The sequence below is a fragment of the Scyliorhinus torazame genome, chromosome 5, assembly GCF_047496885.1.
Source record: "Scyliorhinus torazame isolate Kashiwa2021f chromosome 5, sScyTor2.1, whole genome shotgun sequence".
In the NCBI taxonomy this organism is placed as follows: Eukaryota; Metazoa; Chordata; class Chondrichthyes; order Carcharhiniformes; family Scyliorhinidae; genus Scyliorhinus; species Scyliorhinus torazame.
In genome coordinates, this window is record NC_092711.1 from 108,688,588 (window position 1) to 108,702,542 (window position 13,955).

At 49.7% G+C, this 13,955-nt stretch overlaps 1 long non-coding RNA gene across 1 annotated transcript; it reads right to left on the reverse strand.

Moving 5' to 3' along the window:
• Window positions 1-7,374: 7,374 nt before the first annotated feature.
• Window positions 7,375-9,612, reverse strand: LOC140419380 (uncharacterized). Its single transcript, XR_011945749.1, has 2 exons — window positions 9,440-9,612; window positions 7,375-8,816 (listed from the first exon to the last, which is right to left on the reverse strand). It is a non-coding gene; the product is annotated as an uncharacterized lncRNA (long non-coding RNA).
• Between the last annotated feature and the right edge of the window lie 4,343 nt (window positions 9,613-13,955).

Sequence of the window (13,955 nt, forward strand, 5' to 3'; positions counted from 1 at the left end):
CTTCTGCAACCCCGAATATAGCCAGCCCCCAGCCTGGCTCGACCCGGACCCCCACCACCTTTGAAAGCACCTTCACCACCCCCACCCAGAACCCCTGCAGTGCCGGGCATGACCAAAACATGTGGGTGTGGTTTGCTGGGCTTCTCGAGCATCTCCCACACCTATCCTCTACCCCGAAAAATTTACTGAGCCTTGCTCTGGTCATATGTGCCCTGTGCAAGACCTTAAATTGTATCAGGCTAAGCCTGGCGCACGAGGACGAAGAGTTTACCCTACGTAGGGCATCTGCCCACAGCCCCTCTTCGATCTCTTCCCCCAGCTCTTCCTCCCATTTTCCTTTCAGCTCATCCACCATGTTCTCCCCCTCGTCTCTCATTTCCCTGTATATATCTGACACCCTACCATCCCCCACCCATGTCCCTGAGATCACTCTATCCTGAATCTCCTGCGTCGGGAGCTGCGGAAACTCCCTCACCTGTTGCCTCGCAAAAGCCCTCAGTTGCATGTATCGAAATTCATTCCCTTGGGGCAACCCATATTTTTCCGTCAGCGCTCCCAGACTCGCAAACGTCCCATCCAAGAACAGATCCCTCAGTTGCACAATCCCTGCTCTCTGCCATGCTCCAAATCCCCCATCTATTCTCCCCAGGACAAACCTTTGATTATTTCTTATCGGGGACCGCACCGAGGTTCCCGTCGTTCCCCTATGCCGTCTCCACTGCCCCCAAATTTTCAATGTTGCGACCACCATGGACTTGTGGTGTATTTCTTCGGGGAGAACGGCAGCGGTGCCGTCACCAGTGCTTGTAGGCTGGTTCCTTTGCAGGACGCCATCTCCAATCTCTTCCACGCCGCTCCCTCCCCTTCTCCCATCCACTTACACACCATTGAAATATTGGCGGCCCAATAGTATTCACTTAAGCTCGGTAGTGCCAGTCCCCCCCGATCCCTGCTATGCTGCAAAAAAAACCTCCTCACTCTCGGGACCTTCCCAGCCCACACAAAACTCATAACGCTTTTCTCGATCTTCTTGAAAAAAGCCTTTGTGACCATCACCGGGAGGCACTGAAACACAAAAAGGAATCTCGGGAGGACTACCATTTTGACCGCCTGCACCCTCCCCACCAGTGACAGGGGCACCATGTCCCATCTCTTAAAATCCTCCTCCATCTGTTCCACCAATCGTGTTAAATTAAGCCTATGTAAAGTTCCCCAACTCCTGGCTATCTGGATCCCCAAGTACCAGAAATCCCTTGTTACCCTCCTCAGCGGTAAATCCTCTATTCCCCTGCTCTGCTCCCCCGAATGTACTACAAACAACTCACTCTTCCCCATGTTCAGTTTGTACCCCGAGAATTCCCCAAACTCCCCCAGCGTCTGCATTATCTCAGGCATCCCCTCCATCGGGTCCGCAACATAGAGCAGTAAATCATCTGCATACAATGATACCCGGTGTTCTTCTCCTCCCCTGAGTACTCCCCTCCACTTCCTGGAGCCCCTCAGTGCTATGGCCAGGGGCTCAATTACCAATGCAAACAGTAACGGAGACAGGGGACACCGCTGCCTCGTCCCTCTATAAAGACGGAAGTAGTCAGACCTCTGCCTGTTCGTGATCACACTTGCCACTGGGGCCCTATATAGCAGCTGTACCCATCCAATGAACCCTTCACCGAAACCAAATCTCCTCAACACTTCCCACAGGTAGTCCCACTCGACCCTGTCAAATGCTTTCTCGGCATCCATCGCCACCACTATCTCCGCCTCCCCTTCTGGTGGGGGCATCATCATCACCCCTAACAGCCTCCGTATGTTCGTGTTCAGCTGTCTCCCCTTAACGAACCCAGTTTGATCCTCGTGGACCACCCCCGGGACACAATCCTCTATCCTCGTCGCCATCACCTTGGCCAGGAGCTTAGCATCCACGTTCAAAAGGGAAATGGGTCTGTAGGACCCACACTGCAGCGGGTCTTTTTCCTTCTTCAAAAGTAACGATACGTCGCCTCCGACATAGTCGGGGGCAACTTCCCCCTTTCCCTGGCCTCATTAAAGGTTCTTGTCAAAAGCGGGGCCAGTAGGTCCATATATTTCCTATAAAATTCCACCGGGAACCCATCCGGTCCCGGGGCCTTCCCCGCCTGCATGCTCCCAATCCCCTTTACCACCTCCTCCACCTCAATCTGTGCTCCCAGTCCCGCCCTCTCCTGCTCCTCCACCTTCGGGAATTCCAGCTGATCCAGGAAATGCATCATTCCCTCTTTCCCTTCCGGGGCTGAGCCTTATACAACCTCTCATAGAATGCCTTGAGCACCCCGTTCACTCTCTCCGCTCCCCGTTCCATCTCTCCCTCCTCATCTCTCACCCCACCTATCTCCCTCGCCGCTCCCCTCTTCCTCAATTGTTGGGCCAGTAGCCGACTCGCCTTCTCTCCATACTCATACTGTACACCCTGTGCCCTCCTCCACTGTGCCTCTGCCTTACCCGTGGTCAGCAGGTCAAATTCCACATGTAACCTTTGTCTTTCCCTGTACAGTCCCTCCTCCGGTGCCTCTGCATATTGCCTGTCCACCCTCAGACGTTCTCTCAACAATTGCTCCCTTTCTTTACCCTCTTGCTTCCCTTTATGTGCCCTTATGGATATCAGTTCCCCTCTGACCACCGCCTTCAACGCCTCCCAGACCACTCCCACCTGAACCTCTCCATTGTCATTAAGCTCCACGTACCTTTCGATACACCCCCTCACCCTTAGACATACCCCCTCATCCGCCAATAAGCCCATATCCATTCTCCAGAGTGGGTGCTGTTCTTTTTCCTCTCCTACCTCCAGATCTACCCAATGTGGAGCGTGGCCCGAGATGGCTATGGCCGTATACTCCATCCCTGTCACCTTCGGAATCAGTGCCCTTCCCAGGATAAAAAAAGTCTATCCGTGAATATACCTTGTGAACATGGGAGAAAAATGAGAACTCCTTACTCCTAGGACTAATAAATCTCCAGGGGTCTACTCCTCCCATCTGCTCCATGAAGTCCTTAAGCACCTTGGCCGCTGCCGGCCTCCTCCCGGTCCTGGACCTCGACCGGTCCAGCCCTGGATCAAGCACCGTATTGAAGTCTCCCCCCATTACCAACTTTCCCGCCTCCAGGTCCGGGATACGCCCCAACATACGCCTCATGAAGTTTGCATCATCCCAGTTCGGGGCGTATACGTTCACCAGAACCACCGCCTCCCCTTGCAATCTGCCACTCACCATCACGTATCTACCCCCACTGTCCGCCACTATGGTCTTTGCCTCAAACAGTACCCGTTTCCCCACTAAAATAGCCACCCCCCTATGCTTCGCATCTAAACCCGAATGAAACACCTGCCCCACCCATCCTTTACGTAGTCTGACCTGGTCAGTCAGTTTCAGGTGCATCTCCTGCAACATAGACACATCTGCTTTTAATTTCTTTAGGTGTGCGAATACCCGTGCCCTTTTAATTGGCCCATTCAGCCCTCTCACATTCCATGTGATCAGCCGGGTTGGGGGGCTCTTTACCCCCCCCCCTCCCCCCCCATTGTTGACTAGCCATCCCCTTTTTTAACCCAGCTCCTCACCCGGTTCCCACGTACCCGTATATCCCACCGACGGTGCCCTCCCGTCTCGACCACCCCGCTCCAGAACAGCTCCCCCTTCCCCTTAGCAGCAGCAACCCAGTTGACCCCCCCCCACCCCGCTAGATCCCCCTCTAGCGTAGTTACACCCCCCATGTTGCTCCCAGAAGTCAGCGAACTCTGGCTGACCTTGGCTTCCCCGTTTGCCCTCGGCCCCTCAGTGTGCGAGGTCCCCTCCTTCCTGCGCCCCTGTTCCCGCCATAATTACCATAGCGCGGGAGCAAAGCCCGCGTTGCCCACTCGGCCCCGCCCCTAATGGCGCAGTTCCCTTCTCCTTCCCCTTTCCTTCCCACCGGCGCCCACAGTTCCTCATCCTCCCCCCCCTCCCCCAACGAGGGGAAGAGAGAAAAGTTACAGAATTGAAAAACTAACAAATTGAAAAATCATTCCCCCCTTCCCCTTCCTCGCCCTTCCCCTTCCTCGCCCCACATAATCACCCCACCACTTTATCCCAGAAGCTCTTTCTCTCGCCAGACTATTCCAGCTTCTCGTCCACAATGAATGCCCACGCCTCTTCTGCCATCTCAAAGTATTGGTGCTTCCCTTAGTGTGTGACCCACAGTCTCGCCAGTTACAACATTCCAAATTTAACCTTCTTTTTGTGAAGCACCGCCTTAGCCCGATTGAAACTTGCCCTCCTTCTCGCCAGCTCCGCACTCCAATCCTGGTATACGCGGATCACCGCGTTCTCCCACCTACAGTTCCGAGTTTTCTTCGCCCATCCTAGGACCATCTCTGTCATTGTAGCGGTGAAACCTCACCACGATGGCTCGAGGTATTTCTCCAGCCTTTGGTCTTCGCGCCAGAACTCGATAAGCTCCCTCCACCTCCAAAGGCCTCCGATCCCATTAGCGAGTGAAGTATCGTGCTCACATATGCCCCGACGTCCGCCCCCTCTGCGCCTTCGGGAAGACCCAGGACTCTTAAATTCTTCCTCCTCGAATTATTCTCCAGGGCTTCCAACCTCTCCACACACCTTTTGTGCTGTGCCTCGTGCGTCTCTGTCTTCACCACCAGGCCCTGTATTTCATCTTCATTTTCAGCAGCCTTTGCCTTCACGACCCGAAGCTCCAGCTCCTGGGTCCTCTGTGCCTCCTTTAGCCCTTCAATCGCCTGTAGCATCGGGGCCAACACCTCCTTCTTCAGCTCTTCCACACAGCGCCGCAGGAACTCTTGTTGCTCCGGGCCCCATACCAAACGGCCACCTTCCGATGCCATCTTGCTTCGAGCTTCCCTTCCTTGCCCCTGCTCCAAAGGATCCACTGCAATCCGGCCGCTATCCTCCCCTTTTTCCATATATATCCGGGGGGGATTCCCTTCTATTTCACCGCACAGTGATTTTGGCTGTTAAAAATTGCCGTTGGGGCTCCTATCAAGAGCCCAAAAGTCCGTTCCAACGGGAGCTGCCGAAACGTGCGACTTAGCTGGTCATCGCCGCACCCGGAAGCGTATCATTTGTAATGACCACCTTGATGTTGTTTGCCCTGAGACAATCCCCATTGAAGGTCTGCTTGGGGATTTTATAGTCATCCATGTGAGAGATATGGCCTGGCCGCTCAGTTGAATGTTCTGGAGGATGGTCTCCATGCTGTTGAGCCCAGCACGATGGGGAACCAGGTTGTTTTGAGATTTTTGTCCTGCTATTGAATTTTCATGATGGTCCTCAGAAGTCTTTGCTGGAACAGTTCCAGAGCTGTAGCTCCTATAGCATCCCCAGGATTCTGCTCCACACAGCAGGGTGGGAAGGACAATGGCCTAGGAGATTTTGATTATAGTCCTCAGTTTAACGTCATGCTGCTTCCTGACACAAACAGAAATAACACAGTGAATTCAGAGCTCGATTACACAGGATATACAGCACAGCAACAGACCATTCAGCCCAACCAGTCCCTGCTGGAGTTTCTGCTCCACGCAAGCTCCTCCCATCTTTCCACATCTAAATCTTTCATTGTAATCCTCTAGTCCCTTCTCCCTCGTATGTTTGTCTAGTTTCCCCTTCAACACATCTGTACTATTCACTTCACCCACTCCATAAGACCAGAAGACCATAAGACATAGGAGTGGAAGTAAGGCCATTCGGCCCATCGAGTCCACTCCGCCATTCAATCATGGCTGATTTCAACTCCATTTACCCTGTGGTCGTGAGCTGATTCTCACCATTAGTAGAATGAATCCTGAGAGATAGGATTAACTGTCACATAGAAAGGCATCGACTAGTCAAGGATAGTCAGCATGGATTTGTTAACGGAATTTCTTGCCTCGCAAATTTGGTTGAATTCTTTGAGGAAGTGACAAGAAGTGTTGATAAAGGTAGTGCAGTAGATGTTGAGCACATAGATTTTAGAGAGGCGTTTGACAAAGTCCCACGTGGCAAAGGTGAAAGCCCGTAGGATACAGTGCAATGTGGCAAACTGGATAAAACATTGGCTCAGTAACAGGAAACAAAGGGTCATTGGCTGCCCTTGCAATTGGAAAAGTTGTTTCAAGTGCTGTGTCACAGGGCTCGGTGTTGGGACCATTACTGTGTGGGCTATATAATAATTTGGACGTGAACGTAGGGAGCAGGATTATGAAATTTGCAGATGACACAAAGATTGGCCGAATTCTGGACATTGTAGAGGATAGCTATCATTTCCAAAACAATGTAGGTGGATTGGTGGAGTGGGCAATAAAGTGGCAATAGGGAATTTAACACAGAAACGTGGGAGGTTATGCATTGAGAGATGTCAACCAGTTCTGGGGGGGTGCACAATAAATTAGATCCAGATCAAAACTGGGCATTCATGAGGTGCTGTGAGCCACCAGCAGCACAATACTTAAACACAATCTGTAAGCTCATAGGCCAGCATATCCCTCACTCTACCATTACCATCAAGCCAAGGGACCAACCCTGGTTCAACATGGAGTGGGGGAGAACATGTCAAGAGCAGCACCAGGTTTCCCTGAAACAGATTCCAATCTGGTGACCCTATAACAGGAGACTATAAACGTGTTAAACAGCAGAAGCAGCATGCTCTCGGCAGGGTTAAGCGATCTCACACACAGCGGTTCAGATCAAAGCTGCAGTCCTGCTACATCTCCATGGTGGTGAATAATTAAACAAATCACAGGAGGAGGCGGCTCCACAAACATCACTGTCCTCAGTGATTGGGGAGACAAGCACATCAGTACAAATTGAAACAAACTGAACTAATTTCAGTGCTGCCTCCACACGGCTGGTCGATTGCCGTCTTTTCCCAGAGATTTGATATGATTTAGGTGGTCCGCAGTGCAGAAGTTTGTAAGGATCCTTTCTTTGGATGTCCTTGTATCATTTGTACTGACCACCTTCATGTGACTCCTCCCAGTGTGAGTGCGTTCATGTTCAATGAGATTCTGTGATCGTTTAAACAGCTTCCCACAGTGAGAACAACTTAACTGCCCCTCAGTGCGAACAACCTGGTGCTTGACCAGATCCCCAGTACAAATGACTGGGTTTTGTGTTTAGTGATCCTGGGTTTGTTACCAATACCTCCCCTGGATGCCAAAGCTCACTCAGACACACTGGAAGTGATGGGGAGCTGGGCCTTGGCTGTGAGAGTAACTGAAGGTGTGAGAACTGAAATAATCCCGAGTTAGAAAGGAGGAAAGGTCACAAAAATGCAGCAGCCAGTAACAGGACACCAATTAATCTCTTCTTATCCTGGCGAAATGAAGGTTTCAATAGTGTGTCTGAAACAATATTAGTTCACTTGACATATATTCAGAAGATTAAACTCCAGTCCAGTTATAGGGATTATTAACATCAGCAAAAACAAACTCCAACAGTCAGAATGAACATGGTTCAGTGCTGGATGTGATTAACAGCAGCAAGAACAGCAGAATCCAAACCCTGCAGACATTTATCAACCTGTTGCTGCGTCAGATGAGCTGTCCGAGTAAATCCCTTCTCATACTCAGAGAAGGTGAACGGTCTCTCCCCGGTGTGCGTGTGCTGATGTGTCAGCAGGTGGGATGAGCGCGTGAATCCCTTCCCACAGTCAGAGCAGGTGAACGGCCTCTCCCCAGTGTGAACTCACTGATGTCTCAGCAGAACACTTGTGGTTTTAAAGCTCTTCTCACATTCAGAACATTTGAAAGGTTTCTTATCCGAGTGAACAAGTTGGTGTGATCGGAGGCTGGTTAAATAAATGAATCCCTTTCCACATAAGGAGCAGGTGAATGACCTCTCCCCAGTGTGAACTCGCTGGTGTTTCTCGAGGCCAGATAACTGAGTAAATCCCTTCCCACACACTGTACATCTGAACGGCCTCTCCTTGTTGTGAACCCGCTGGTGTATCAGCAGATCACTTGTGGTTTTATAACTCTTCTCGCATTCAGTACATTTGAAAGGTCTGTTATCACTGTGAACCAGTCTGTGAGTAGCGAGGTGGGATGATCGTGTGAATCCTTTCCCACACACAGAGCAGGTGAATGGTCTCTCCCCAGTGTGAGTGCGTTCGTGTTCAATGAGATTCTGTGATCGTTTGAATAGCTTCCCACAGTGAGAGCAGCTGAACTGTCTCTCAGTGCGAACAACCTGGTGCTTGACCAGGTCCTCGGAGCTTTTAGAGTTATCACAGTCTGACTGGTTAAACAGCCTCTCATCAATGTGAACTTGCTGATGTGTCAGCAGGTGGGATGACTGAATGAATCCCTTACCACACACAGAGCAGGTGAATGGCCTCTCTCCAGTGTGATTGCGTCGATGCATTTCCAGCAGGGATGGGTAATTGAATCCCTTCCCACAGTCCCCACATTTCCACGGTTTCTCCATTGTGTACGAGTCCTGGTGTCTCTCCAGACTGGATGATCAATGGAAACCTCGTCCACACACCGAACACGTGTACAGTTTCTCCCCGTTATGAATGATGTGCTGTTTTTTCAGGCTGTGTAACTGGTTAAAGTCTTTCCACATTCAGTTCACTGGAACACTCGCACTCGGGTGTGTGTTGTGTGGGTCTCGGTGCTTTTCCAGTCACACTGATGTTTGAAATTTTTTCCCACTGACAGAACCAACAAAAATTTCTCCTTCCACATTCAAGGACCGATGATATTCAGGTCCTGATGAATTAAGTGACTCTGTCAGATCTTGATGTGATGTTTGGTCTGAGTTCCCCATCTGCAAATCAACGTCCTCTTGTACCTTGTAAAAGACATTGACAGTGTCAGTGTTACCATTAGTACAGGATAGAAAATCAGAACAGACAATTCCAGTTTCTATGGGGTTTTTCTCTTGTTTCCCCAAACTTGTGGTCCAATCAAACCTCCTTCTCAACTACACCAGAATGTTGTTTCCAGTGTCTATGGGACATTCTGCACCCTGAGGTGGCCGCCAGTGTGGAAGGTCTCAAGTGTTCCGGTAGACACCGCACCCTCCCTCTCCAGGACAACCCAGGGACCGACAAGACCACAGAAGAGGGGCCGACAGCGGAGTTACCCCCTGCCGATCTACAGGCTGCTGCTTTAACCAGGCCCAGGAGCAGATCCTCTGACTTACCCAGCCCCCTCCACACTGGGCAGTGATTGGGAGCGTGGGGTTAAAGTGCAAACCAAATGGCGAAGCAGTTCCTTCAGGTAACGAGACGGAGACTGCGACCTCTCACTGAATATAAATATATGGCCCAAAGACTCCTCTGGGCGGCAACAGGCGCAGCCCGAGAACGGGGCATGGATTTTAAAACGTGTTGTCCCGGTCTGGGGGAAACAAAGACCCGGAGCTGGAAACGCGGGATTTGCAGAGTCTGATTCTGGATTTGAGGCCCTCACCAGGTGTTTAGAAACCCTCCCTCTCCAGATCCGGCTCCATCGTTCCGTCAGAGTTTCCGCATCCTTCCCGCTGCAGAGACGACAAATGAGCGACTCTCCTCGTCGCCATTACTCGCACTGCGCATGCTCCCATACTGGTCACTACTGCGCCTGCGCAGCATATTCCTCTGATGTGAATGGGGGACATTCACTACCGCGGGAATGCTGGGTAAATACAGCCCCATCGAAAATCCTAATTAGTGACTCGTGATCTTTTTTGCTGTGATGTGGATATTGGGGGGGAATGTGCACAGACCCTTCATTATCCATCAGAAAGATGGAGTAGGAATTGGTGGAGAATTTCAAATGCCCTAAAGTTTTCCAACACGACAGCAGAATCCAATAGCTCCAGTCAAATGTAAACTCAAAATGTGGGGTGGCTGAGTGAAGTACTTCGGTGGCACAGCACCAGAGGCTCAAGTTCAATTCCGGCCTTGGGAGACTGTTTACACTTTCTCCCCATGTCTGTGTGCGTTTCCTCTAGGTGCTCTGGTTTGCTCCCACAATCCAAAGATGTGCAGGTTAAGTGGATCGGCTATACTAAATTGCCACTTAGTGTCCACAGATGTGGGGTGGCACAGTGGGCTAGAGACACGAGTTCAACTCCACCTTATCATCATATCATAGAAGTTACAGTGCAGGAGGCCATTCGGCCCATTGAGTCTGCACCGGCCCTTGGAAAGAGCACCCTACTTAAGCTCATGCCTCCACCCTATTCCTGTAACCCCACCTAACTGTTTTTGATTCTGCAGTTATTGCTGCTGTTAATCACATCCATGCCGGACCCATGTTTATTCCAATATTTATTTCTGATGTAAATCAGCCCTAGTTGGATGCAGTTTGTGCCCTATAGCATCTCATTTATGTATGAATAGACCATCATGTCTGAAAAGCTTGTTTTAAATCACTCCTAAACTGTATTAACTGAAGATGAGCAATAAACAAATCACAGTCCAATCCTGCAGCTCTATATTGACAGGAGAAAGTCTGTTCTGTAACTCGAGGATGAGGCTACATCCAGGATTTTGACCCAGCGACAGTGAAGGAACATTAATATATTTCCAAGTCACGAGTAACTTGGAGGGGAACCTCCAGGTGGTGGTGTGTCGATGTATCTGCTGCTCTTGTCCTTCTGGATGGTAGAGGTTGAGTTTGGAAGGTGCTGCCTAAATGAACCTGGGTGAGTTATCGTGCATCTTGTAGCTGGTACACACTGCTGCTACTGTTCGCCGGTGTAGTGAGATTGAATGTTTGTGGATGGGGTGCCAATCAAATGGGCTTGTTTTTTCTGGATGTTGTCAAGCTTCTTGAATGTTGTTGGAGCTGCACTCATCCAGGCAAGTGGGGAATATTCCATCATGCTCCTGACCTGTGCCTTGCAAATGGTGGACTGGCTTTGGTGAGTTACGTGCCGCAGGATTCCTGGCCTCCGACCTGCTCTGGTAGCCACAATATTTATATGGCTAGTCCAGTTCATTTTCTGGTCAGTGCTAACCCCCAGGATGTTGATTGTGGGAGGTTCAGCGATGGTAATGCCACTGAATGTTAAGGGTCAATCATTAGATCCTCTCTCGTTAGAGACGGTCATTGCCTGGCACTTGTGTGGTGTGAAGGTAACTTGCCACGTTCAGCTCAAGCCTGGATATTGCCCAGGTCTTGCTGCATTTGGACATGGATTGTGTTATAACCCCAATGGAGGTCCCGGGACAGGACCATACAATTTCCCATGACCTCCCCAGAATAGGAACTGCCCCTTTAAGGGAGGGGGGCTTCCCCTTAGCAGGGAGAGCCCCATCTCACATAAAATCCTCGTCTGGGAACAATCAAGGAAGGAGATTCTTTGGGGAGTGAAGGAGTTTGGATTTGTATCGTAATAAACCTTATTCATTACTTTCTACCTATCATCTCTGTGTCCTGCTGTCTGCAAATTCGACAGATTGCGTCAGTGTCTGAGGAGCCGCGAATGGTGCTGAACATTATTTAGTCACATGCAAACATCCCCAATTCTTTAAAAAAATTTTTTTTAGAGTACCCAATTAATTTTTTCCAATTAATGGGCCATTTTGTGTGGCCAATCCACCTAGCCTGCACATCTTTTGGGTTGTGGGGGCGAAACCCACGGAAAATTTGGGGAGAATGTGCAAACTCCACACGAACAGTGACCCAGGGCCAGGATCGAACCTGGAACCTTGGCACCGTGAGAAGCAGTGTTAACATCCCCAATTCTGAAGTTATGAGGGAAGGCAGGTCATTGATAAAGATTTTGGGCCTAGGACTCTGCCATGAGAAACTCCTGCAGTGATGTCCTGGAACTGAGATAATTGACCTTCAACAAACACGACCATCTTTTTTTGTGCAAGTTATGACCAGCGGAGTTTCCCCCGATTCCCATTGACACCAGTTTTGCTCGGATTCCCTGATGCAATACTTGGTTAAATGCTGGCTTGGTTTAAATAACAGTCACTCTCAGATTACCTTTGGAGTTCAGCTCTTTTGACCATGTTTGAACCAAGGCTGTAATGAGATCAGGAGCTAAGTGACCCTGCCGAAACCCAAACTGGCATCAATGATAATAATCTTTATTAGTGTCACAATTAGGCTTACAGTAACACTGCAGTGAAGTTATTTTGAAAAGTCCCTAGTCTCCACACTCCGGCGCCTGTTCGGGTACACTGCGGGAGAATTCAGAATGTCCAATTCACCTACCAAGCACGTCTTTCGGGACTTCTGGGAGGAAACCGGAGACTCAATGTGCAGACTCCGCACAGACATGACCCAAGAGCAGGTTATTGCTGGGCAAGTGCCACTTGATAGCACTGTTGATGGCCTCTCCATCACCTTACTGATGATTGAGAGAAGACTGATGAGGCAGTGTTGGGCTGGGTTTGATTTGTCCTGCTCTTTGTGTACAGGACATACCTGGGTAATTTTCCACACTGCTGGGTAGTCAGTAATTTACAAAGATTCCCGATAGCTTCCTTGCATTTGCACTCCATGTCTACATTAATAAACTGAGGACCCCATTAGCTTTTTTTTTTTTTAAAACAGCTTGATCAACAGTTTAATCACCCAATTGTCGACATTACCACCCTTCACCCCCACCACCGCTGGGATATTTGATTCTACACTGTTTAAAATTGCACCGTTGACGGAGAGGTTTAGAGAGGGAATTTCACAGTTTCCGGCCTTGGCCCTGACATTGATGGTGGAATAATTTAAATGGGGAATGCTAAATAGGCCAGAGTGAGCAGAGTGCAGATATCTCAGAGGGTTGTAAAACTGGCGATTACAGAGATAGGGAGGGATGAGGCCATGAAGGGATTTGCAAACAAGGATGAGGATGTGAATTTTAAAATCAAGGCTGTCCTACATAAGGAGCCAGTGTAGGTCAGTGAGCACAGGGGTGATGGGTGAACAGGACTACTTGGTGTGAGAAAGCCCACAGTCAGCAGAGTTTGGGATGATCTCACGTTTCCGTGGGGGTGAATGTGAGAGGCTGGTCAGTACTGTATTGGAATCATCAAGTCTAAAGGTAACAGGGGCATGGATGAGGGTTTCAGCATCAGATGAGCTGGGGTGGGGATGGACACAGGTGACATTATGGAGATTGAAATATCTGGTATTAGTGATGGTGTGGAGATGGGGTCAGAAACTCATCTTGGGGTCAAATCTGACACAGAGATTGTGCAGAGTGTGGTTCAGCCTCAGACAGTTCCCAGGGAGAGGGATGGACTCGGTGGTTAGGGAATGGAATTTCTAATGGTGACTGAAGACAATGGCTTTGATATTCCCAAATTTTTAATTGGAGGAAATTTCTGCCCATCCAGCACTGGATGTGGGATAAGCAGTTTGATAATTTAGTAACAGTGGAGGAATGGAGAGGGATGGTCGTGAGGTAGAGCTGGGTGATGTCAGTGTACATGTGAAATATAACATGGTGCTTTGGGATGATGTCACCGAGTGGCAGCGTGTAGATGAGAAATAGGAGGGGCTGAGGATAGATCCTTGGGGGACACCGAGTACAGGGACTTGGAGAGAAAAGGGAGAATGGAGATGGAACGGTAGGTTGCCAGGATGATGGGGGTCAAAGGTTTTTTTTCCCGGTTGAATGAGAGTGAATTTAATGGTGGGAGGGACAGAACCAGAAGAGACAGAGCCATTAACAATATCAGATAATGTGGGGAGTTGAGTGATCAGTAATTTAGTGGGAAAATGGTAAAGGGAGAATCCGGAAGGTCTCATGGACAGGATGATCAATGATCGGGTTTGACAGGAGAGAAACTGGAGAAAGATGTGAGTTCAGATCATGGACAAGGGGGACTTTAGAGACAGTTTGGTCCAGTGGGCTAGTGGGAGGGAGGGAAGCAGCAGATTGGATTGTCTCAATCTTAATGATAAATAAGCTCCATGAGTTCCTCACTTGTTGTCGGAGGTGAAAATGGAGACGACAGGGGAGGGGAGAACCCTTCAAAAGGAG